This window comes from Alligator mississippiensis, chromosome 8 (assembly GCF_030867095.1).
Source record: "Alligator mississippiensis isolate rAllMis1 chromosome 8, rAllMis1, whole genome shotgun sequence".
In the NCBI taxonomy this organism is placed as follows: Eukaryota; Metazoa; Chordata; order Crocodylia; family Alligatoridae; genus Alligator; species Alligator mississippiensis.
Window position 1 is genome coordinate 76,575,998 of NC_081831.1, and position 25,454 is coordinate 76,601,451.

A 25,454-nucleotide genomic window follows, 5' to 3' on the forward strand; every position below is an offset into this window, starting at 1 on the left:
GTGGTACTCTGATCAAGCTAGTTCCTATGAACACATTTACACTAAGTAATATTAGGTTTTGCTAGCCAGGGAAAGTCAAACAGGGCTCTTGCACTAGGACTGTGAGCAGTAAGGATATTAAACTGCCTCCTATGTGAGCTTGGACATGCCACAGAAAAATCAGCCTCTCACACTCCCTGCACAATGCCTGTGCCTGCAAATTAGTAGAGTAGATGACTTGAAGTGGGTCTGAGCATCTGGCTAATTTTCAGGCCTCTGTGTACATGGGACAGGTAAGAGTGGGCAGGGCTATGTGCTCACGTTTGCTCAGGATATAGTTTAGACATGCCTTTAGTAGAACTAGTATAGCACAGGGCCAGGGGAAAGAAAAGGATTTGGTTCAAGAATCTTAATACCAGGGAGAAATGCATGGCCCGCTTCTTAAAGAAAAAGAGAACCAAAACTGGTACAGTAAACTCTTTAGCAGGGGAATTTCAGCATTTAATTCTTGCAACTAAAATAATGGGAAATCACAAAGTGAATTAGGAATAGACCCGAAGTTTCAATTACGTTAAAATGATCGAATCTGATATTGTGAGAAATAAGGTTTTCATTTTAAATCTCTTTTAATTTGAATTAAAAGAACATGTCCCAGATGAGCCCTATGGACTGTCATAATCCATTTTCTTAAACAGTGAAATAAATGGGAGTGGAATAGTGCAAGCAAGTGGGATATTGCACATTTTAATAAGCATTTGCAATATTTTTTTACTTGCCTTGCTTAAAACTAGAAACTATATGCATCCCCTCATGAGAACCATCCTGCTTGATGTCAGAGGAAATATTGAGTATGCAGGGATCATGGGTGAGATCATATCTAGATCAATTATTTGCCACCATTTTAATACTGTCCAGTTTTATAACATAACATGATCAAATCAAGATTGTGCACAATTCAGGCTTTATCCTTTCTCCACATCTATTGTTCCCTCTGAGTTTTTGGACTTTTCACTTTATTCAGAAGCAAACTCATATTATAACAATCCTGTATTGGGAAGCTCTTGGAAGAAATTCTATGGTCCTTATCTTGCCATTTGATCTCTGAATATGATTCCCTACCTCTCGATATTTTATACCATTTTCTCTACATTGTTGAGTGAATCATGCACTTTGATGTTGCTTATTCATTGAATTTTCTCTTTCCTGTGGTCATAAGTTGACCCTTATTTTCAGAAAGGGAAGAAATTCTTCCTCACCACATGTGTCAATGGATAAAACCCAGAAACATGGGAAAAACCAGGCACCATCTACTATGCATTGTAACCTGGGAACTGCAAGCACACCTTCACACACCCTTATTGAATAGCCCAGACTTCCCTTTGTCATCCTAACACCTCCATAAATTTGTCCCAATTTGTTAATCTTGTCACAGAATCAAGTCAGTTGTGGAGCTCTGCATCATTCTTCTGCTTCTCAAATTCCTCTCCAATTTCCAGTTGCTCTGAACTACAGAGTCCTTTTTATGATCTCCAAGGAATACATATGCACGTAGCTACTCCATCCAATGAAGGGTATTGCAGAATCTCCTCTGGTGGTATGCTTCTCTTCTCCATTTTCCCTCCATTAAAGGTAGGTCTGTGGCTCAGAGTTTGTTTTAAGGAAGTAATACCAATATGAGTGGGCACATCTACACGTGCTACTGTGCAGTAGCTCATTGCTATGTGCAGTACCGTCACAGTCATGGTTCGTGCCCACTGACGCTATATAGCATCTCATGTAGACGGGCCCGGCGAGTAACAGTTGAAGGAATGCTAACGTTAGGTGGGTAACAAAGTTGTTGTCACATGAAAAAATTCCCATTGGGCTCTGTTCCAAATAAGAACTAAAAATGAAAACTGTCAAGTTTAGCAGTGAAAAAGTCCAAAATGTTTTTGAATTGGAAATGTGGAAAAGACAAATAGTGATGCTTTTGATCATAAGTTGAAACTTGTACCTTCATCTCCTTGGAGGAAAGAAGATTGATTTAGTAATCTAACTGTGCTCCCCTTATTATTTTTAATTTATTTCTGTTCAAAGACAGATGTCCACTTAGAATTGCGACACATTATTTTGCATTATCTCTTTGAGTTCACAGAATAACTAGTGTCAGCCTCAATAGTGCAGCTTAAAGATAATAGATAAAATATACATTGTGAGTGTACTTGTCATTTTATGGAATAACTTGCGCAATGCAAACACTAACATATTATTGTAAGGCAGAGGTTTACAAGATAGACAGTGTTTTAAATGTGAGGTGTTGATCCTTTGTTTTTTACCACCTGGGACATTTTTGACACCAATACCAGCACCGATACATACTTGGAAACGAGCAAAATTGGCATTTATCTTATAACTGTCATGCCTTGCTTATTGGCAAGACATACATTATATACTCTGCTTCCATCAGTTAGTGGGAATACAGGTTCCAGTTTTCTTTTCTCTAGGGACAACAGTCTTTTTCATCATTAAAGAAAAAAACCCAAAATCCTCCTGTACCAGTACAATGGAGATCTAATGCTTACAGAAAATTCATTGTGAATATTTTTGAGCATTGAGTAGCAGTCAAGGACATAAAAATCTGTTTAGTTTTGTACCACGTCATGAAATATTATGGACTGCTGAATAGTTGCTTCTTCTTGGGAACAGAGTGGTATTTTCTTTTGATTACCATACTTCCATCCTGTATCCCTTCTTAGCCAAGAGCATGTGGCACTAAAATCTGGATTCAAACAATAGAAGGCCTGGGATTCATTTTTTAATCCACCAAGATCTTTTAGTGCATTGAGTTTTTATCAAGTGACTATTTATTAGAGAGGAGAAAAGGATTAATTTAGTTATTTAAAGACTTCTGCAGAGCAATGGAGAACACTTATTCCCTATCATTTTCTATGTAGCATCACATGGGGTTACATAAAAAAGTAGAATTGTTGTATTTTAAACTGTAATAAGGTCAACACCTTGATTTTTGTTTTCCTAATGAGACAACCCAATTAAAAGTTGAATATTTTGTAACTTTCATTGTTCTTATTTAAATGAAAAATTACAAGAAAGTTATTCAAACCTTTTATAAACTCATTAGTTTGATCCAAGATGGCTTTTCCTCCTATGCTTTAGCCTGAAAGCCTAGATACATGTTCTTTCATATGCTTTCTATATGTTTAAATGGGCAGTGGTTTCTTGGCCTTTCATTATAATTAAGAAAAGGATGTGTTATTTCTAGAAGCTAAACTTAGAAATTCTTTTAAATGATGTTTTAAACATACAATAGAGTATCCAATAAGTCAAGATGAATCGGTAAATGCTGATTTGGACCTCTGAGGCAATTTTAGATTGTTTAGCAAAAGACTTTTCTCAGAGCAGATTTCAGATTGTTTCTCTCATTGCAACCATCATAAATAAACCAGTGTAATTTGGAACCATTATAATTTAGGCAGTTTCCACATCTTGCTGCTTAGAGCAGTATCTTCTAGCCATAGTATAAATAAACACACATCTATTTTTGTGCATAACTCATGCAATCTAGCTTCTCTTGGGTGTCTGTAAATGCAGAGAAATCCAGTAGATTTATCCCTATGCTGATACTGTTGAAACAGAAATCAGATTCTGGCCCAAGGTATTCATAGGCTGGAATTTATTTTACTGAAGTCTGCAGACTTGAGCATGAAAACAAAATTGAGCAAACTTTTAGTCTGATTGCTGACTCCTTGACCTAAAGTAAAAGCATGATCTCACTGAAACATTTTGTTTGGGCAGAGTCAAAACATGAATATCATATTAAAATCTGTAAGCATAAAGCTAAATGTACTCTTAGTTGATGCTTGATTTGAAAGCAGAGCCAAATTTTCATTTAATGACACTAGTTTATGTGTTTTAATTGTATTTCATTGTTTAAGATGGAAGTAAAAGAGCCCTTATGTCAGTTGTGATTGACCCTAAATGTTTTTGGCGCTATCAGCATGGACGTTGTCAACAGGCTTTTATACCTAGAGGATCTCATCCTTCCTTCACACTTGATTAATTCCATGGAGTTACTCAGGTCTCACAACCAGGGAAGGGGGAATACAATCAGGCTCGATGTGAGCAAATAAGAACAAGATGATTGTGGAGCTGAAATGATCTACCTGCAATCATGAGCCTTTACAGGTAGCATTCACTATTCTGTAGTGGACCACAATAAGGTATGTGAATAACTCAAGTGCCGTTGACACATTCTCTACTAATGGGTTCAAAGGGGTTGTGAAATGGTACATGGTTCTTGATCTGGACAGGGAGCTATAATACACCCTGCATTAATATGTGCATCTTTTACATAGCTAGGCATTCAATCCAATACCTAATGTTGGAAATACTGAAGTTGAGTGAACTGAAGAATGCAATGATCTCTTTCTTTTCTTTTCTAACCCCCAAATTGATCCATAATCAGAACAAATATACAGACAAATGAGGTTTGGATACAAGAAGGGAGTATTCTCCTGGATAGTCACATTTAGGGCCATGCCCTATTGCTCAAATGTAGAGGCATTATTGTCTATACAAAACTTTGTTAGTGTCTGGAGGATGTAGGCGGTGGGGGAAATTGAACTTAATAGTAGAAAAATAAAGTCGTTTGCCCACGCTCCCATTTTGGCTCTTAAATATGCATTCATTTAAATCCGACTCCTTTGTTGGTATGTCTCTGTACAGTGCATATCCTTCATAGACAAAAAATTGCAGAACAATTTTAATGTTAATTATGTGATAGTGTTGTGCTACTCATTTCAATAACACCAAGTTGGTGAATACCTGAGTCATGCGCTGCATGACAGGAGAACAAAATCCAAGCTGTTTAAGATCTCAAAATAGCAGCTCTGCCTGAACTTAAGGGCAAAACGCAGGTTGCTTCTGTCAGCCTCCCCCCACCGCCCCCTCTTCTGCTAGCCTCCCCCCTCCTGGGTAACATTTACTAATAAAAAAAAGCTGGATGTTTAGATCTGCAACTGTATCAAAAGCTGGGTTGGGCTACAGATAGAGTTTTGTTGGGGCTAAAATCAGGGATCAGTTCAGGAATGATTTAGAGGTTGAATCTGAAAACTCATATGAAAAGCCCTTATGTTTTTATGGCCTTTTATTTTTCTTCAAAAGCCTTCCAATATCTATTCATATTTGTTACTGGAAGAACGATGGACTCTAAAGAACATATGTTTGGCTCATTTCTATATAGTTATCAGCTTCCTGAGCCAGACAGTCATTTTATGTGCTTCAACAGTTATTACTTCTGACTATTGCCCACGTCTTGCAGTGGAACATGGGTGGGCTATTCATTTACTCAGAAACAGATGAAAAAGTCATTTTCTGGTATTGATCAATTTTGACACCACAAACTTAGGAACTGGCTTGGAGCTGGAGAGTTAAACCACAGAATTCACCTGGTCTCTCTCTCTCTCTCTCTTTTTTATCTCAGGGTTCAATTTTTTTAATCGCCCCCCCCAAAAAAAATATCAGTAGAGTGGTAATGACAAATCTGACGTACTGAACTCTTAGGGCCACCCAATGGGTGAATACAAATAGGTGTTCATAAAGTTAGTTGCTTTGTTTTAGGCTACATGAGAGTTTCCAGTGCTGGGTATATATTTTCTTTACCAACCGAGACACTTAAGGCTGAATCACAACAGTATTAAGCATCTAATCCCTATGTTGCATGTTAAATCCTACTGATTCATAGTGGGAGATGGATGCCTACATATATGGTGGCCATCATAGAGGACAGTCCAGTTGTCCTCTGTCCTCTATTAATACAAAACCAGATGCCTTTATGTCCTCTATTTTTCTCTTGAAGAGAAAAGGTGAAGACATAAAGGTGTTGGGTTTCATATCAGTAGAGAACAGAGTAGCAGAAAACTGGAATGTCCTCTATGATGGCCACCCTACCTACATACCTGTGAAGGATGGGGGCCATTCTTGCCATAATCCACCCAGAGAACTTTCAGCAAATACTATATTTGCACTTCCAAATCTTACAACGTGTCTAGCCATCAATGCAATATGAATTTGCTAAAACACATAAGTGTATGCTATGTGGCATATGGAGGACAGTAAGATAGAAAGAGTGTTCTGGTTTTATTAAATTCTGAATCTCAGCTTTCTGCTCTTAGACAAACACAGATTTCCTTTCGTGGACAATAATGAAAAATGGTTTGAAAAGAGAACTCATTTGTTTTTAGTATTTTGGAGTAACGTACCCAGAACAATTCTTCTTTATGTGAAACATTCCCATAAAAAGCTGCCAAGGTCACATCGGTCAGACCTCAAATATTTTGAATCAGTACAGGTCACATAATGCAATGGGAAGCGATCTGAGGCCTCTAGTGTTTTCTATGGTTTGTGTTCATTTACAAGAAGGGATGAACATTTCTTTTATTTCTTTTCCTTAAATTGCCATTTTGCTTTGTACACAACCTTTGAGTGGCTGTTAGAAAAGGGTCTCCTTTGAGAAATAGCCGACCGATGTTGGTGAGCAATGTCAATTTGACGTGAATTGTGCAAAGCAGCTGGGCTGCACGAGTTTTCCTTGCATAATATCCTTGTATGAAATATGGCTTGTGTCAATTAGCACTCCTCTGGGAAGTCAGATGTCAATAATCTTAACTGTGCTAAGAATTTTATGAGAGGGTAGGGAAACCCCGTGGCTGAAAATACATCATAGCCCTTGAAAAGCTGTAATTTTCACTTTCCATTTTTACAAACAATGAATTTGTCAATAATGCCATGCTGAAACATAGCCACTGATTACTGCCTTGAGTATGTTATTCAAATTTCTGAAACAATTAAATAAAAGGGCTGGTTTATCTTATCAGTTTAAATAAAAGAGTAACTTTTAACGTATATAGAAAGTATGGAAAACAGATTAGAAAAAAAACCCAACTAGATTAATTGCCATGTGTTTCTTGTCTAACTAACCATTACGTAGCTTGTCAATTGTAGCCTGTTGAAAAGCAGACTTTCCGAGCAGTCATGCTTTATAGGGGATTGACTAGATAATTTTTTTAAACTTTAAAAAACTTCCCCATAAAAAATAATACAAAACCAGGCAATTTACTATTTAGAAAATAAAGGGGAGAATAAGTACAAGCAAAATTAAATTATTCTCTTGAGGACCTTATTTGCTTTGCAATGAAGATGAAAACTGAGGAGCTGAATTTCTAAATGAGCTGTATAACACTGCACAGCTATTGGCCCACCCAGGGGTTGGCAGTGTTTTAGGAAAAGCAGGTTGAAATAGTGCAGTTCAGTCCAAAGAGGGCTGCTGCTTGCAACCTGGCCACTGATGTTCGCTTTGCTACCTACATATTTGCTGCTAAATGCCACCTAGTCAATCACCTCTCTGCCAAATTGCCATTGATGTGCCAACTCTGTAGACCAGATGAAATTGCTTCACAGATTGGATTTGGATCCCAGACTGCTGGTTGCTGACCCCTGGTCTAAATGCTACACATACAGGGTAAAGCAGTAATTATATGGCTCTAAAAAATACTGCATGTTTCCTGTTCTCCCTTCCAGGCACCCAGAAGCTCCACTCCTTAGGTAGGTGGAGCCATGGCTCTGTTGGCTACCTCCCCAGTACAAGAGAAGGCTCCACAGACAAAAAAGCTCCACACCAACCTCTCCACCTCATTCTGATTATCTGCTGGAGAAATACTCATTTAGTCAATGGCACGGTTGAGTCACAGAAGGAAAAGGTCACACAAGCATGTAGTATGCACAAGCAACGTGAGTATGAACCAAAAACTGTATCTCTCATTAGAACCTTTCTTCTTCCTTCTTTTAATTCCCAGACACTAGAAGTATTCAGTCGCACAGTTTAGCTCACTTACCGGGGGCCTGAGTTTGCACTTTTAATAAGCAGAGACACTTTGTTATACTAGACCCATTGAGCACATCTACACATGCACTTTACTCCAGAGTTGACTAATTAGCCCCAGCTCCACAGTAAAGTGTCAACATCCACACGTGCCCCCACGTGTAGGATAGTACTACCTGAGACAAGTAGTATCGTACAGTGGAGTACTTATATGCACTCAAATGCACATATATAGGGGTGGCTGGGGCATGAAGGTGCCACAGTGCAAGGGTTGCCTGCTGCCTAGCCCCACATTGTAACTCCTCATGCCCCTGCCAGCCTATCTGCCCCTTGACACTACCAGGAGCCCCGGGGCTGATCCCCTGGACCTCCTGCTATAGGTCAGCTGCTCTCAGGTCTTCACATGCACTTTGCAGCACCCTGGTGTGTCCAGGAGCAGCTGACTTCAGCCCAAACTTTGCTGGAGTTTATTCAAGCACATTAATAGCATGTGTAGATGTGCCCATTGGATTGTAATTTATTCCACAAATAGACCTAATGGGATTATTCAATTTGTGCATAAATGGCTTGCAGCCCAAACCCTGCAGTGGCTTGATCCTTATTTTAAAATATAAGACCAGGATCCCATGTTTTCCTATGTTGGGTCTGGCAAAATATTACTTTTTGACAGTTGAGTATTAATAGCAAAGACAGTCTGTTCCCCACCATTGTTAACCTCAGCACTTCTGTCCATGTGTGACCTCTAACTATCCCAATTTTCATGGTTTCAAGCTGTCAGGGACCCTAATAAGGCCGGCCTAGGCTAATTGCCCAGGTAATCACACCTGCCTGGGGTTTTTTTGACTGACAACTCTACCCAGTTAATCAACTGGCTTCCTCCTGAATGGCTGCTGGGATTGGAGCTACCCATTTAGTCCCACCTTTGGTGGCAGCCTCTAGGACTGACTCGGGTCTGCTTTGGTGAGTCTCCTGGTTCTTGCACGCTCAGATTTCCTGATTTCTGACCCTGATTGACATTGCCCCTGGACTCTGTCTTTAGATTTCCCCTCGGATAAGTTTCTTGGCTCCAGACTTGGCTTGCTCAGTTCCTGGACACTAGCTTGTGGTTTTCTCCTTTGGTTCTGGTAACTCGGTTGCTGCATCCTGAACTCGGACCCAACCTGTGTTCAGAATGTGTCCCTGGATTGCCATTTGGATCCAGTAACTTGGTCCTGATGCCTGCCCCCGATGGGGCCTGTAGCAAGTAACCACTGGGCCAGGCCCCCTATGTCTAGCTCTAAGGGATGAGGACAAACTTTTGCTCCTGTATTCAATGGCATATCCCTCTTTTTCCACTCTATGACTGTTTCATTGCAGTGAGGCAGGGTTGCAGGGAAACCCCTAGCATTTGTAAGAAACCTTAGATCTCAGGAAAACCTAATGAATTCAGGGCCGTTTTTAGAAGAGCACGACGACTAAAATAGAACTGCATTTGGCTTAGGAAGCGAGAGTCACCTAATAAACCGAAATATTTAGAGTTGTTTTTAAAATGCTGTTTACACTTGTTTCCTTCTAACATGGCACTGCCATTTTTTGTCAGGCATAAAAAAAAATGGCCTTCTTATGGCAACACAGCAGACTTGGAAAAATGATCTCTCAGAAGTAATGCGAACGATGGCTTCTACAAACAGGGTATGTCTACATGTTCATTAATGTGCTTTAGCTACTGCGCATTAAATTTAGTACCTCTAATGTGAGGTAGTAAATAAATATGCATTTGACTGCCCTACTGTGCAGTAGCAAAAGCATACACTTTTTTAGTGAAGCCTTATACTCAGTAGCCTAATTTTAATACACATTATCATATTAGCACGTTTTTTGCTGTGATGCTCTAATGTGCAGTAAAATAGGCTACTGCACATTAAAGCACGCATGTAGATGCACCAACAGTGTAGAAAACAAGTGAAAAGGTCCAAATTATGTCTTATGACAAGAGCATAGTGCAGGAATGATGCTGAACTGGCTTTGACCCTGTGCTCATTAAGCTACCCTGAATCTGCAGTGAATTAGAGCAGCCTACATGGCCAGCTGGCTGTACGCTGTAAATTGGGGGAAGTCTTGGACTAATATCTGCATTCATATTCAGACCCATTATGGTAGACTATGGCATAAGATGGCTGTGACACAGGTAGGTGATCAACCACAAAATGTACTAGGAGCTCGATTGCCTTCTGCTTCGTAAACTGATTTGCATGTAACTTATGTACAAAAATTCGATGGCACTATACAATTAAGTTTAGCGATGCACCATTCTCTCATCTGGACAGTCGCTCATGCCTGAGTTGCAAAACTGAAGAACAAGCCAAAAATATACTGCAAATTTCAAGTAATCACAGCACAGATATTTTTTTTTTATAGGTGACTCAGTAATAACTTGCATAAATACTTCCAGTTTATGAGACAACGAATAAAATAAACCATATGCCACTGTTTCCTTTTATTAAGAATTTATAGGACTTCCCTTTAAAAACAATAAGTTAGTGCATCTCTGCACAGTAAATAAAGATCCAATGACACTTTTCATAACCCGGGGTATCCTTTTTTGAATGACACAAGGAACCTGCAAGGCTCCCATTGTTAGGAGCCAAACAAGAATCAACATCTAGACCAAGCTGTTCTGTCTCCCTTGTCCATCTTCGCTGAAAATATCATGTGGGGATACTTTGGCAGTTCTAATAGCCCAGACTCTGACACTCTGATGTATGTTTAATAGATGCCATTGATTAATGAGCAGGCTCATTGATTTTGATCATTGGTGAATCAATGGAACTGCTCACAAGAGTAAATGCTGTTCATCATGAATCGCAGGGGGGAAAGGGGGCATCAATATCTGGCTCTCCATGATTAGTCGATCACATATAACAAAGGCAATAGAAACCTCCAGAAATATTAGCCCTTCATAATAATGCAGTTGACTGAAATGCTTCTTTCCTTCTTAGCTTCAATTAATCCAATAACAATATCATCACAGAACTAGCAAGACATGGGACACATGCTTTACCACGCAGTTCATTATTTCCTATCCTGATTTCTGTTCCTTTGCATTCTCTTTTCTAGATTGTAAGTATTTATAGCCATCTGGTCACATTTATAAGGTCCAAATCCTCAGTTAAATTGGCATAGTTCAAGCATGGGGTGACACAGGATTTACATCAGCTGAGCATCTGAGAGTTGCCATGGGAAATTATGTGACAAGACGTGAACTGGTGCAACTTGCCTGGCATGGGTCAGAAGAGCAGAGTAGTAGCAAGAAAGCAACCGACAAACAACTGTAAAAGAAAGGGTTATGACCCAGCTTTACAGCCTGTGATTTCTTGTTGGTTGACTGCCTTCAGTCTCCCTCTTTGTCTCCCTAGCATTTAAATTGCACCCATTGCAAGTAAACCTACTTTCCAGCCCCAGTTGTGAAGCATCTGATTCGAGCCCGTGTCCGGATGCAAAAGTGGGATCCCACATATGTGTTCAGACAAGAATAACGGTATCCAACTTATTGTGGGTATCTAGTGTCATTTGTCCCTGAGGCCAGAGAGGAGTCAACTGCTTCACTGGCATTGCAAAGGTTGCTTGCAGCAAAAAACATTTATGCATCTTGTTACTCAAGAGCTGCTTATCCACCTCACGGGCAAATGGAATCATTCAAAGGAGTCTACTGACCCGTGCACTTACACAGCGCATTTACAGTGATGGGTTTACAGCAGTGCTGTTCTGGGGAGAGCCAAGTTCCTGTCTACAGTATGCGGTTGTATGTATATAAGGAACGCCAAATGGTCGTAAGGTCTCCTGAACTGGTTTATTTTGCTCAGTGAAATGATGTCGGTGCCTTTTTTTGAGAGAGTGACTGTAATCACTTTCACCGTCTGTCTGGATGTGTCTAATTACACAGGAAATTATTGAGAATCCTACCCCGTGTTCATATGAAGTAGAAACCTGACATAACCCAGAGGGCATTAGCAACTGGTTTCAGGGATTGGACTTAGAAGCACCTTGGCCTGGACCCCAACATAATGTTGCAAGGATGTAATAATATTCAAGGTCTCACTCTGGAACAGTCAGCATCCTTTTTCCAGGCAGACACCACATGAAAACATATGTGCCCCATGTGGAAAGTGCAAAGCTCTATGTCTTTGCAAAAATCAACTGTTACGAGCTTTTGGTGCTGTGTGAATAATTCAGTGTAATGTGGTAAAACTATGCAGGCCTGTTTTACATGTGCAGTTTGTATAGGGATATGATTTTTTTTTTTATTGATGTGCTTGTAACAATACAATCCCTTGGTTCAATGCAGTTGTTTGGTATTAGTGTGCCTTATACCAGCATGCCTCTTCCCCGCATAGAAAGATGCTATACTGGGACACTTTATGCCAGTATAACTAACTTGTCTAATGCCTACACTGGGGAGGAGTAGAGTGGGGCATCGTATTGTCTTTACCATACCAGCACAGTTAGAGAGAGAGCCAACTTTTATGTGTATACAAGGCCTTAGGCATCAATAAAAGTCAGTATTATAAAGCACTGTGTGCACTAGAAACTGCTTCCCATTAGGGACATGTGTCCGTTGTATGTGTTCTCCCTCTCCAATAGAGCTATCTGTCTATATTTTATATGGTGCGTGTCTGCAAGGCTTCCTCTGCTTCCATCACAGTCTTATTTCTCTTTCTCTTGTCACCCTCCCCTACAGCAAAATTTATTGTGAGCTCTCCATCTTCCCTTTGTTCCCAAGCCCTCTAGTTACAAAGATGCATCAATCTACTGTAAGCCACTTTTTAAGGGGGGGGGGAGGAATCTTCCTGTCTCTTTCTTCTTTTAGTTCTTGCCTTCTTTAGAGCCCCTTCTCTATCACTAAGGATTTATGCTCTTACACTCGTTGGCACCAAGGTTAACTGTGGTTTGCTCTGCTTTTGTGATGCCAAAGCTGCATTTTTAGTTTCATTGCTCATCATCAGCTATGTTTTCTTCTTATTCTAACACTGCTTGCCAAAGGGAAGGTAATTCTGGGTGCACACTGTGCACTGAAATGATGTCTTTTATTGGCACCAGCTGTAGGTAACTTCTAAGTGCATTAAAAAGAACTGCCTTTGTATTAAAAATATTGATTTAGGAAGTATGCAGACATATGTATTCTCCACCAGGGGCTCTGCAGAGGTGGAAACCCCTTGTGTAGAAGCCACATCCAGAAATTATAAGCCATGAAACAAAAAATGAGACCCAAATCTGAGTTTGGACTGAGGCAGTACAGCAAATAAAAGAGACACATCTCTGAAACATTGGCAGCTTGGGTCATGTAGAAAAATGCTATGCAGTCTGGTGAGATCACCAAAAATATTCCATAATATTAAGTTCTTGTGATATCATCCATACAGAGGTGTTAAGAGAGGACAGGGTGGTAGATGTGGGATTGTAAACTGTAGCATCCCCAGTGAATGTTGGCCTGTGGTACTGGCTAGCACTCCTGGTCATGCGGTAAGCAGTGTGGGGGCCATCTAAATGTGAGACATTGACTGCTGTAGAGCTCATAACGTAAAGCATTGCTTCACCAAGTGCCTTACCTTCCATGTGTCTCCTGATAATCTCATAGCATCAACTCAAGGACTTGCTAGATGGGTGGTTTTCAAACTTTTTTTGTACCTTTTTTTTTTTGGACCCATTTATAAACATCAATGGCCTGTCCCAACCCAGTGGCTCCCACTGCCCCCCGCCCCCAAGCCCTAGCCCCCCCCCACCCCCCAGTGTGTGGGGCAGGGGAGGCTCCAAGCAGCCCCTTGCAGGCTGAAACTCTTGCCAAGGGAAAAGCCACGGTTTCCCACGTTTTTCTCTTTTAAAGGAGAATCCATTTTTCAAGTTGGTTGATCCATATTTAAAGTTTGCTTGGGGCCCTGTCAAATATTCTTGTGACCCACTTTTGAGTCACGACCCCCGGGTTGAGAAACGCTGTACTAGAACACGACCACATCTCCTTTAACTGACGTGGTGTCATAGCACGGTGCCTCCGTTAACACTCACAGCTGGGAGGGTCTGATAAACGTGGCCAAGCAGAGAACCAGAAAACAGGCATTTTCCCTTTTGGATCAAAACTAGACTGGGGCTGTTTCGGGAATGTTCTGGAGGGTCTGACCATGGAGCTCCATTTCCAGAGTGATTTTTTTTAACATCCAGGGTCAGAATATTAAAAATTCATGCAAAGTATATTTCCAGAAAAATAACTCTTCCATTTTCCTCATGGTTCTTGAAGGCTTTATCAGACTAAAGCTGGCCTAGATGCAGGTAAAGAAATTATTTTGCCTTTTTCCTGACTAATAGGGCTTGTACTCAGGACAGAGACAAACCACTTTGGGAGAAACTGGGCAAATGTGGATTAAATAAAGAATAAAGGAGTAGGCTCAAAGTCATGCCTGCTGCTGTCCTACATTATTATTCTTATTAAATATATGTGTGTGTGTGTGTGTGTACATGCATGTGTGCATGTGCGTGTGTGTATTTTCAAAGCTCTAGGGATAATAAGAATAATATATATTCTTATTAACATATATATAGTCAACGCTCTAAGTACAGTAAGTATGTAAAGCTAGAGCGTTGACTATATATATGTGTGTGTGTGTGTGTGTTATATATGTGTTAATAAGAATATATTCTGATTATTCCTAGAGCTTTATATATATATATGTGCGTGTGTGTGTGCATGTGTGTGTGTGTGTATGTACACACACATATCGATTTTTAAAAATATACATAATCAAAGCTCTAGCTTTACATACTTGCTTTATTTACTTATTTTTATAACTATTTAAAAAATATATAGTTATAAAAATGAGTAAGTAAATAAAGGAAGTATGTACCTAAGCCTCCAGCACTATCAGCAATACTTCCAGGAACAATCACAGATCAGTGAGCAAATTCTGTAGTGTTACACTCAGAGATATTGTAAGACTTTCTGTAAACGCTTGTTCCAGCTCTGTTGTTGGCTGGCTTATGGCCTAAATGTTAATTTTTAGAGACAGCACTTGGATAGCCATTTTGAGCATTTCCTCAAGTTGCTTTTGAGCAGACCCTTTGAAGACCAATGCACAAAATGCTATAATTGAAAAATACAGCAGCGGCAAGCAAGAGGCTTATTACAGGTGCTGTATATCTCCCTGAAGTCAAGAGAAAATTAAACTTCAAACTTCCGTGATGCCACAAGACTTTTGTTTCTCTCCAGAAATGGAAATCAATCCACCAGAAAGGAAAGAAAAAGCTGAAAGTTGGTTTGCTTCCTTATTTATTTGTTTGCTTAAGTATTGAGTTCTTGTTAGTAAAGTTCAAACTGCATTACTGCTCACGTCCCTGTTTGCAGCATGAGATGCTCTTTGGAAAAAAATGATGGTAGAAAGGGTCAGGATGTAAGATCATAGCGATAGCTCTCCAAGGCTATGATCCTACTTGCTGGTAATACTACTAATGGGAATTTCAGAGGTGTCTCTGCACTACCTCTTCTTTCTGCAAGTCAGTCCATGAATATTACTAAATATACATGTTGGTCACAGTAAGGCTTGATTTGCTGGTAAGGAACAAATAGGCTTTTTGGAAGTATGAAAAAGCAATGCATGTTTGGGGTGGAAAACAATCAGTCTTCTATTGCAGTTAGTTTTAACAGCCTTCATGACTTGCTGTTGGGCTATTCTGATTGGAAAACTGCTGCTTATCTCTAGAGGGTAATCCTGTGATATTTTCATGTAATACAAGTATGGATCTAGGCCTGTGTGAAGCAGCTGGTATTCACTTTGGATTTGGATTCGACCAATTCAAGGGACAGTGATTGGATTTGGTGATTCAAATCACTGTCTCAAATCAATTCACCCGAATCTGATTTGGAGATTTGGCCACTGCTGAATCGGCCACATTTCTGAATCAGCCCCATCTTTCTCCTGCTCTCAATGGCTGCCCTGCCTGCTCTCCCAGCTCCTGGCTCTTAAAAAAAAAAGAAAAAAAGAAAGAATAATAAGACTATAACTTTTCAGGCCTATCTCTTGATAGGCCTGTCTCTTTAGGAAACCAGCCTCAATGTCTAGATCCAAAAGCACATTTCTAAGAGAATAGCCCCTTGAATGGTAACAAGGAAGTACCTGTGAATGTAAATGCTACCAAATTGTTATTTGGAGGAAGTCCTTGGCAGGCCAGCCAACCAAGGACTTGACTCCAAATCATTATTTCAAATTATCACACCTGAAAAGACACTGGCAAAATATAGGCACTTCCTGGACTGTTGAACAATGGGATGTTATAGAAATTCTCAGTTTTTTCCATGTTTTATAACTGGAGCAAGATTTAATGGTTTTTAAATGGAGAGAGGAGGGAAGAATATGAGTTACTGTCATTGACGGAGTTGCCTTTTTTCCTGTCACACCATTGTTGATCAATTAAAAAATATCCAAATTGCCATCCTAATAAAATAGAAATATATTATTAATAAGTCTCCAGCAGAAAATGAAGAATTCCGTGTTTTATTAGAAAGAAAGGACAATGGTATATATATATATATAGAGAGAGAGAGAGAGAGAGAGAGAGATAAATATATATCTCTATATAGATATATAGCTATATATGTATACACATATATATCTATATAGATATATATAGATATATATATATACACGTATACATATATATGTGTATATATGTATATGTAAAATCATTAAACTGAATAATAATGACACCTAAGGGGTGTCTAAATGAGATGCTAAGGTGCAGTAGCAATGAGCTACTGCACAGTAGCTCATTGTTATTGTGTAGTAGCATTGGGCAAAAACTGTGTGGTGACAGTACTGTGCAGTAACACCGGTTACAGTGCAGCCCATTGCATGTGTAGATGCGGCCATAAAAGAATGAATAGAACAAGAGGTGATTTGCTAAAATGTTTCACAGTGCTCTCTTTCCCCAGAATGATTGCCAAATAGATTAGGTTATTAGAAGGTAACACATTTTACTGAAGGAGAATGCTTTTATTCCATCATCCATGTATTTTGCTTCATTTCAATATATTTGAATCAAGAGGAGTAGTAGGGTAGCTTGTCTGCATATAATAAAACATGTCAGAATGATCTGTTAAGCACCAGACATTGGAACTAAGAAATACAAATTATGTTGTCCATCAGGAACCTGTCCTTTAATTGGAACGTATTTATCTGTTTATCCTGCTGGGCTCAAAGGAATTTGCTCTCCTAATCACAGTTTCCTTCAAATAAAACCTTACATCCAAATGAAAATGCAGGAAATTAATTGGTGAAAGCATGACTATTTGAGTAAAGTTGTAATAAAGCACTCAGAGACGGGCTTGTGAAAGGATTTTTGTTTTCAAACAGTGAGAAATCCCTTACAGTGGTAGAAACACTGGTATCGTATTGTAATTGGCATCTTTGACCTGTTTTAGATATTTTGCAAGCAGCTTTATGCCCATTCCTGTGGGAATGTCAATTTGTAGCTTGTAGACTGTGCCATCTCTTGCTTGCAACTTTCATGATAAGACAAGGCACCCAGAATTCTCTTACATTTGCTTTGAATGTCTAAAGCTATTGAAAATACTTATTTAATCTTTTTTTGAGTTAAAAAAAGATACTAAAATGATCAGGTTTTTTCCCTGATAGCATCGTGACAAATGAACCAGTTTATCTGTAGTCTAGGGCATAATCATCAGATGTTCTTTCCTGCACACTCTTAGAGCCTCAGATGCCTTTTTTCCCCCCTTCCCAATAGCTTTAAAATGATCCATTTAGCACTCCGAGTCATGATACACTATAGGCATGTATGCAGTGCCTGGTAATGAAGTTTTTAAATTCATGCGTTGTGTACTGGGGAGGCCATTTTCAAAATTCTTCTTGTGCTCATCTAGTCCTAGAGAGAATATTATAGGAAAATGAGACATTCACTCCTATGTAGTACACAGCCTTATTCTTTTTGTAAAATTAGTTCTGTTTCCAGAACCATGGGATGTATCCTAAGCAAGAAAATATATTTAAGGTCCATATTTGGCAGCCACAGTGTTGATTGAGAGAGCGAAGATACATCGCAAGGATTTGGAAATGTATGTATGTAGACACAGTATTGTCAATATGTAAAAGCATAACTAGAATGATACGCTTATGTGAGGAAAGGTTTCCGGGGCTGGATCAGAAAATTGAACAAGCTGCACTCCAGTACTGTATGCGTGGATAATTTGTGGAAACGTGTAATCTCCTCAAGTGCTAAAGGGGGTTGTATTTGGTATTTCATTCAAATCAGCCCTGTTATGAATTTGTTGCTTATAATAAATATATTTAGCTTAGCATCTTCATTGTAACTTGGGGTGTACTCCTCAGCAGGAGAGGAAGAACTTCTCCTTTATGCCACAGGGTACCTGAACCATGGGTCTGTACGCACAGGAGCAGGAAGCTTCAATCGCTTCCCAGTTCAGCAGCCAACAAAGCTGAGCCACGTAAAATACCGCTTACTCCCCTCTCAGCACAGTAATGGATGAGGGAAGGGCATCATGCTTCAGAACCATACTTCTGCTTCTGGGGAAACACGGGTACACACACTGACCTCGAGCTAAAGCCACAATCTCAGGCTTCACATTGAAAATATGGACTAACCTGAGGAGGATACAGTGATGCAAAGGAAACCATTGAGACCTCCCCAGTTTTAAAATACACTTTTCTCAGGATGATGTTCCCATTATTGAATACCAGTGCTAAGTACACACAGACAAAAAGCCTGAGGCTGAATCGATGCAGTCTTTGCAGGTTAGTCTAAGCTGTGTAGAGTGAACCCATAAGCAAATGAACAGATATTCACTTTTGATTCCAGAAATGCATCCACATGTCTGCAGTGGCCCACGGTAGAAGATAGGGGGCCCTAGAGCACACCTCCCTGCTCAGCTGGAGCAGACAGCTTGGGCTAAGGTTAAGCCACCCACCATGTGGGGGTGGGGAAGGGGAGAGTTTGTGTGGGATATGCAAAGCATCCTGGGATGCTGGGGGCTGTGAGTTAACTTGAATCTGGAGGGGAACTGGGACCGAAGTTCAAGAAACCGATTTAACCTAAATCAGTTAAGTTTGATACTACATCCATCCAGGTTTGTCTTAAAATGGTTTGGCCACTTTGAAAGCAGTTTATGTGCATTGAACTTCTGTTGTGTTACAGATTTGCACCGGTTTCTGATTACTTATACCGATTTATGTGTAATTTCTGTCCCTAGCCCAGGAGAGCAGGTTTTGTTTCAATTCTGCAAACTCTTTTCCCCTTTCCCAGAAATTAGCTACAGACTTAACAAAATATATGGCTTTCTGAATATCAGCCTGTATTAACAAACACAAAGGTTAATAGAATTTGAGCATCTTGAAATGTGATTTAATTTAGAGGTCGATAGTCTGTGAATATTAACTACTAACAAATTAAATTATTCAATGACAAATCACAGTGGGCTCCTACATAATATCAATAGATATTGTCATTGCAATCATTCTTCAGAATAGTAGGATGCAAGCAAACTCAGCCTTCGTATTTTGGCTCAAGGTGTTCATTTGCAAATGAACCATTCATCATGTGAACCAAAAGGGAAATAGCTCCAGGTTTGTGTCATATTGCTCTGGTGTTAACTGCTGCTCTCTGATGTGACTTTGTCTAGACCTAATGCCATTGGGAGTAATAGAGGGGAGAGTGGCTATTCCATTATTTTTGGATGACTTAAACTATTGGCTTCCACTACATAAGTATAGTGCTCCTAGTGATCCATATCTATAACTCTTGTTAATGGAAAAACCTACTGGCCATGTTTGTTTCTATAACTTTAAAATATACCACCAGCTTCATGTGCAATTTTGAAATAAATGCTCAGGCAATGTCTTATAAATTCTGAATTGCCCTGATCGATCAATCAAAGTCAAGAGGGACTGTCCCATTGTTTTCTACTTATTTTGGATTTGCTCCAATAGGGGAGAATTACTGCGTCCAATCAGTAATCCTCAGGGGCCAGATGGCATTGCCTCAAGCCTTCCCCATTCAAAGGGATGTAGGCGGCAGACAGTTCCTCTGTATTCCCTTATGGCAATGCAGTTCCTGTGTGGGAGGATGGAGATAGGAGGGAGCCATTTTGACCCCACCTCCCAAAAGATGTGAAGCACCAAGATGACTGGAGTCTTAAATCTGTCCAGACACAAACAAGCATGCGCGCGCACACACACACACGCACACACGCACACACACACGTGTGCGCGCGCGCAGTATAGGAAGCTGATGTATTGGGAAGCACATGTGACAACAGGTATAGGACTCTATTCTTGCTTTTATTCACTTCTGGACAAAACAGGAGATGGTGCTTACATAATCCATCTCCCAAGAGGCAGTGCAAGAATCCTGCTCTCTGTTCTCACCAAGATAATCTGGATCCAGTTGCTTAGTTGCTTGGTGTAACAAGATGTAAGCCAAATATTTTGTAATCCTGTTGCAAAGAACTAGACAATTGAGTATATCACCGTGTATTTTATCTTTTACAGCTAAATATTAAAACAAGATAATCCTCTAGTAACTATATACTGTATCTGTACACAGAGAGTAAGACTTAGAGAGGTCAGGCTAACATAGGCATTCCTTCTGTCCCTGAAATGCATGTTTAGTAGTAGCTGGACTACCATCTTGTTGTGTATCAAAGGCAGAATATTTATGTGGAATATTACTAATTTTAGTCAGTCCTTTTGAGCTTCTTAAAAAACATGAATGTATTTGTAAAGACCATCATTAAATTAGTATGCTAGCATGCAAGGAACATATGTATTTAATTCCAAGATTTTTTTTTTTTTAAACTAGTATATACATTTCATTTGGATGTGTTAGATTGTTGTTGTTTAACATGTGTTCCCATATACTTCCTCACTCCCCACCCACCCCATTTTGGAGTAAAACAACCCAAATAATTCCCTTGAAATCTGTTTTCAATGATTGCGTATCCCTTTCCCACTATAAGATCACTGTATATAAGAAGAGATTCCAGCCAGAGGCCTTTAAAAATACTAAATAATTCTTTTCTTTACTTTGTTTGAAGATTAAGTTGGACTTTGTTTGAAAAGTAATTGTTTTTTATTTATAAATTTGTTCCAGTTATAGTATTTCCTGGGTTGATTGAAAACTTTGGGACCATGACATAATATTAGTATTCAAAGTTGTGAAAAATGTTAGGTTCTCTTGATCGGCCAATAAAGGCCTCCTCCTCTGACTTCACTGTTTTGTCCAACTCAGCCTTAAAAGACTCAAAATTTTTTCAACTTATTCCCTTAGGTTTTTCTCCCCAGTCATTATTGGCTCAATCCTGTGAAAACATCCACTATTTGAGACCACATTAAAAAAGGCCTTCCCTTCCTGAGTAGTTGTACCCCACCAGAGGCCATTCTGATTTGTATGGCTGAATTAAACATATTGACGTGTATTAACCTCTCTCTCCTCATAAACAGAACAGCGTGAAAAACCGAAATCAAAACTCACCTCCTGCTTTTTCACTTTTTCTATTTTCATTGGTATTAGGTCTACAGCAAAGTCATGTCAAAGAGAAGTTCTTCATATCACAACAGTATGACACAAACCTGGAGCTATTTCCCTTCTGGTTCACATGATGAATTGCTCATTTGTAAATGAACACCTAGAGCCAAAATCCAAGTCCTGACTTTGACTGCATCCTACTGTTTAGAAAACTCTCCTGGTTCTGACTTCAGTGCAAAATCAGACAGTGTTTGCCAATATGTTCCCTACACCTTTTAAGTGAACATGAGGAGGTTACAGTTTTGCACAGACACCTAGCAAAGGTTGAAGCTTTTCTTAGAGTTGAGACAACCAGGTAAAATTCAGATAGTTCTACCAGGTTTTATTTTGAGGTCTGAGAGATGTTATAACACAAAAGTAAAACTACCCAGGTCAAAGCCAAAGTGAAATGAAACCACATTGGTTTGCCTGGCTTCAAAAGGTCACAAATGTCACACTATCAGTTCATGATGACAGCCTTTCTTAAGTTTATTTTAAGGATTTGACTGCTCCTTGTATGGAGCTGTTGCATCACCAGAGCTACCATCTCTTTATTTTGTTAATTTATCACATTATGATCAGTTTTCTGTTGGTTTTTACTCATCTATTGGTGTGACGGCATTCCAGACCTCCGCATCCCATAACATATCTTTTATTTTTATATCAAATCGTGCAAAGGTAAGCAAAGTGTGTCTTACCCACTTTGTGGAGTTTAGGTCTTTAACTACCACAGAAGGAGCATGACTGGTAGACCAACCATGTGTCAATTAGCCCGTGTCATACCACCCTCTCTTCTGTTTGCTCTTAAACAGGCAAGGGATTAATATGCAAAAAAAAATCCATATTATGAGGATGATTCATAGACACAGGGCATGCCTACATGTTCATTAATGCACAGTAATTACTGCACATTTAGTTTAGTATTTGCTTAATGAAGTCCTAGCTAAATACACAGTACCACAGTTACTGTGCAGTAGCCCCAGTGCATGGTTTTTTTGTGACTCTTACTGCACAGTAGCCTAAAAACACTGCACAGTAGCGTATTAGCTTGGTTTTTGACTGGCACGCTACTGCGCAGTAAGCATCTCATGTAGATGTGCCCACAGTCCCAGACATTTTTAAGCGTGGTATGGCTACTGGGAGCAGTACTGAGATGATGAGATGACAAAGGGACAGATTCACAAAGTTATTTAAGCACTTGAAGCCACAGATTGGTGCTTCTGTAAAAAGTACTAACTACCCAGTTGGGTAAACTCCCAGTATAGCCTAACCACTTTTGTGAGGGATTGATGAGTTAATGAAAGAGTTTATAGGACACAGGGGAAGGGACCGAGTTTATGTGATCACAGAGTTTATGTGATACAGGGGAAGGGACCGGGTGACCCAGGAGATCCATCTCAATTCTATACACTATGGTGCAACTCCCAGGGAATGGTTCTGCAAGGAGTTTCTGAGGATGGGAGAGCAAGTATTAAACTACATGGACAGTATTAAGCATTTTTTCTGGAACCAATGACCGCTTCAAGATGAAATCACAAGCTGTGTTTCATCTGCTTGGAGAACAGAATCAAAGTAACTGAATGAACACTCAAACATGTGAAAGTCACCTTCATATGGTTCTACCATCAAATCTATTGCAGACACCTTACAATTTGAGGGCCCCACTTACTTGTTCCAGTTAGCCTTCCTTGACTGGGGAGATGATTTAAAACCATATTACTCTTGTCAGTGGTATAACAGGTGAAGGCAGTTAGATGGGATTTGAAAGAAATTGGTAGAGGATAGTGTTTTTTGACCACAGAGTTGATTCCCTTTATGGATGAACTTGCTAGCTCAACCAGCAGAGTTACCCCTAATTAGAATTTGACCCTGCCAATAAGAGTTAGTATTAGTTCACAAAGTTATTCCCTGGTTTTGATCATTCTGGTTTCTGTATCGTTTGCATATTCATTGTTTGTTATACTTGTACCATCTCCTAGTTTTTCCTATTGAGCTATATATACGCTACTCAGTAAGACATACAGTTAAATTGAGATTTTATATGGGAATAAATTTCTGAACTTCAGTACATTCCCATGTTGGCTTTTTTATCTTTATTTTAATACTTTTTCTTTGTTATACATGAAGCTTTGAGCCAAAGCACATTTCAATGCTTAGAAACCATAAAGTGCTATAAAAATGCTAACTACTCTGCCCAAGTTAGGCACCAGTGATCTAACTTGACTGTCAGCTCATAAAGGTACCATATTTTGGTGACAGTTTTGCTAGCTTCCCTTTCTCTGTGCCTCATTTTACCATTTGTAAAAAGGAGGGGAATCATATTTTTTTCACCTCATACAGGACTTGTGAAGATCATTAAAGTTTATAAAGTACTCAAGTAGTTACAGTGATGAGCAGTATAGGAAAAAAACCATGAGAAAATGAATATTTCCATGTTGAGTGTCTCAGTGGGATGTATGCAGTATGCAGTAAATAAAACGTGCACCACACATGGAGAATAAAAAGAACCAGGGACTGGCGGCTTCATTTCATGAGCACTGAGCATCATCCATCCTGAACCTGAAGTACTGAACAGTAGCATGGTTGGAAAAAAAGTATATTGTTATGTAATACAAAGTGTACCATAATGCGCAAGAAGGCTGAATTACGGCTGCAGGGCAACCTGGAATCTGCCAGCTAACTTCTGAGCGCTTGCTTTTGTCTCTCTCATAAAAGCCCTTTAAAGTAATGGGGTTTCTGAGCATTGGCTCCTGTTTCATGTCTGTTATTTTACACGCTAACAAACATACAATTGGCTAGTATAACATGGTTGCTCAGATAGCTGCATCTTACTCATGCACTCCTTATTGATGAACTAGATGTGGCACATTTTCTTTCACAGTATACTGCTGATTTATTATTCGGCTACCATGACCTTGTCTGCAGATGCTGAATATCTTCCAGTCCTTGAGATTTTTTTGATCTAAAAAAACATTATATACAGTATAAACTTGCATATGATCCAGTGTGAATGTAAAGCTGCCAGTAATGAGAAAACATTAGTGATTAACAGGATGGTTGGTACTGATCACAGTATTAAAAAATGGAAACAATAATCTATAAAAGGGCAAGGCATCCTTTACTTACTGTTTCATCTAATGCAATCAATAGAAAGGATAACAGAGGCTTATAGTTTCATTACAATGTTTTCCAGACTAAGTGACAACCCGCAGGGGCCTTCACTTTTGTTTTATAACACGTCTTGCTGGCAAAAGCAGGTGGCATGCATTTCACTACAAGCACAGTTTGATTTACCAAATACTTCTCCCTCAGCTGGGAATATTTCTCAGTTCAGTTTAGCCTGCTCACATTTGACCTATGTTGGCTGGATGGTTTACAGTCCAGAGGTTTTCAGTACTTTCTTCTTCTTTCTTTCTCTCTCTCTCTTTTTTTTTTTTTTTTTTAAATCATGGCCTGTCTACTTTTTTATCGTCTTTAATCTTCAACCTGTTTTATTTATAAATATTCCTCGCGTATTGGCCAATCCACTAAAATTAAATGCAAGAAGATTTCCAAACTGATATTTTTTTTCTCAGTCAAGTTTATGTATTATGAGCAGGTTTGGAATGATTTTGCTACCTACCATTTCGCTAAAGACAGTAGGGCTGAATCGTATGTGCTGAGATATGGCTGAGATTTTTAAAATTTTTATTATTATTATTATTATCAAATTCAAATAGAGGGAACATCCAACTTATTTTATTCCTTATTTTGTTTCATCTCCCTAGTGGAGTTTTCCCCTTGTAGCTAGAGGCAGAGTGTGGGTGGCAGCAGGAAAACTGAGCCTGTTTCTTAAGTGTCAGTCCCCATCTATAGAGATTTCAGCAAGCCCGCTCCCTCCCACCAGCTTTTTGACATCTCGCACACTTTCTCTTACAGAGAACCCGCAAACTGCTACATTGGAATTGACACCGGCGCTGATCTTTTCGGTAGGTAACAGAAAAGGTGCTTTATTGGTGTGGCCAGGCAATTTTTTTTTTTTTTTTTGGTGGAAATGAAACTG

At 39.4% G+C, this 25,454-nt stretch overlaps 1 long non-coding RNA gene across 1 annotated transcript in view; it reads left to right on the forward strand.

The window, feature by feature from the left end:
• Positions 1-7,079: 7,079 nt before the first annotated feature.
• Positions 7,080-25,454, forward strand: part of LOC132252177 (uncharacterized) — a 40,567-nt gene continuing 22,192 nt past the window's right edge. The window contains exons 1-2 of the long non-coding RNA XR_009464017.1: positions 7,080-7,764; positions 25,331-25,380. This is a non-coding gene — a long non-coding RNA (uncharacterized LOC132252177). The remainder of the gene's footprint in view (positions 7,765-25,330; positions 25,381-25,454) is intronic.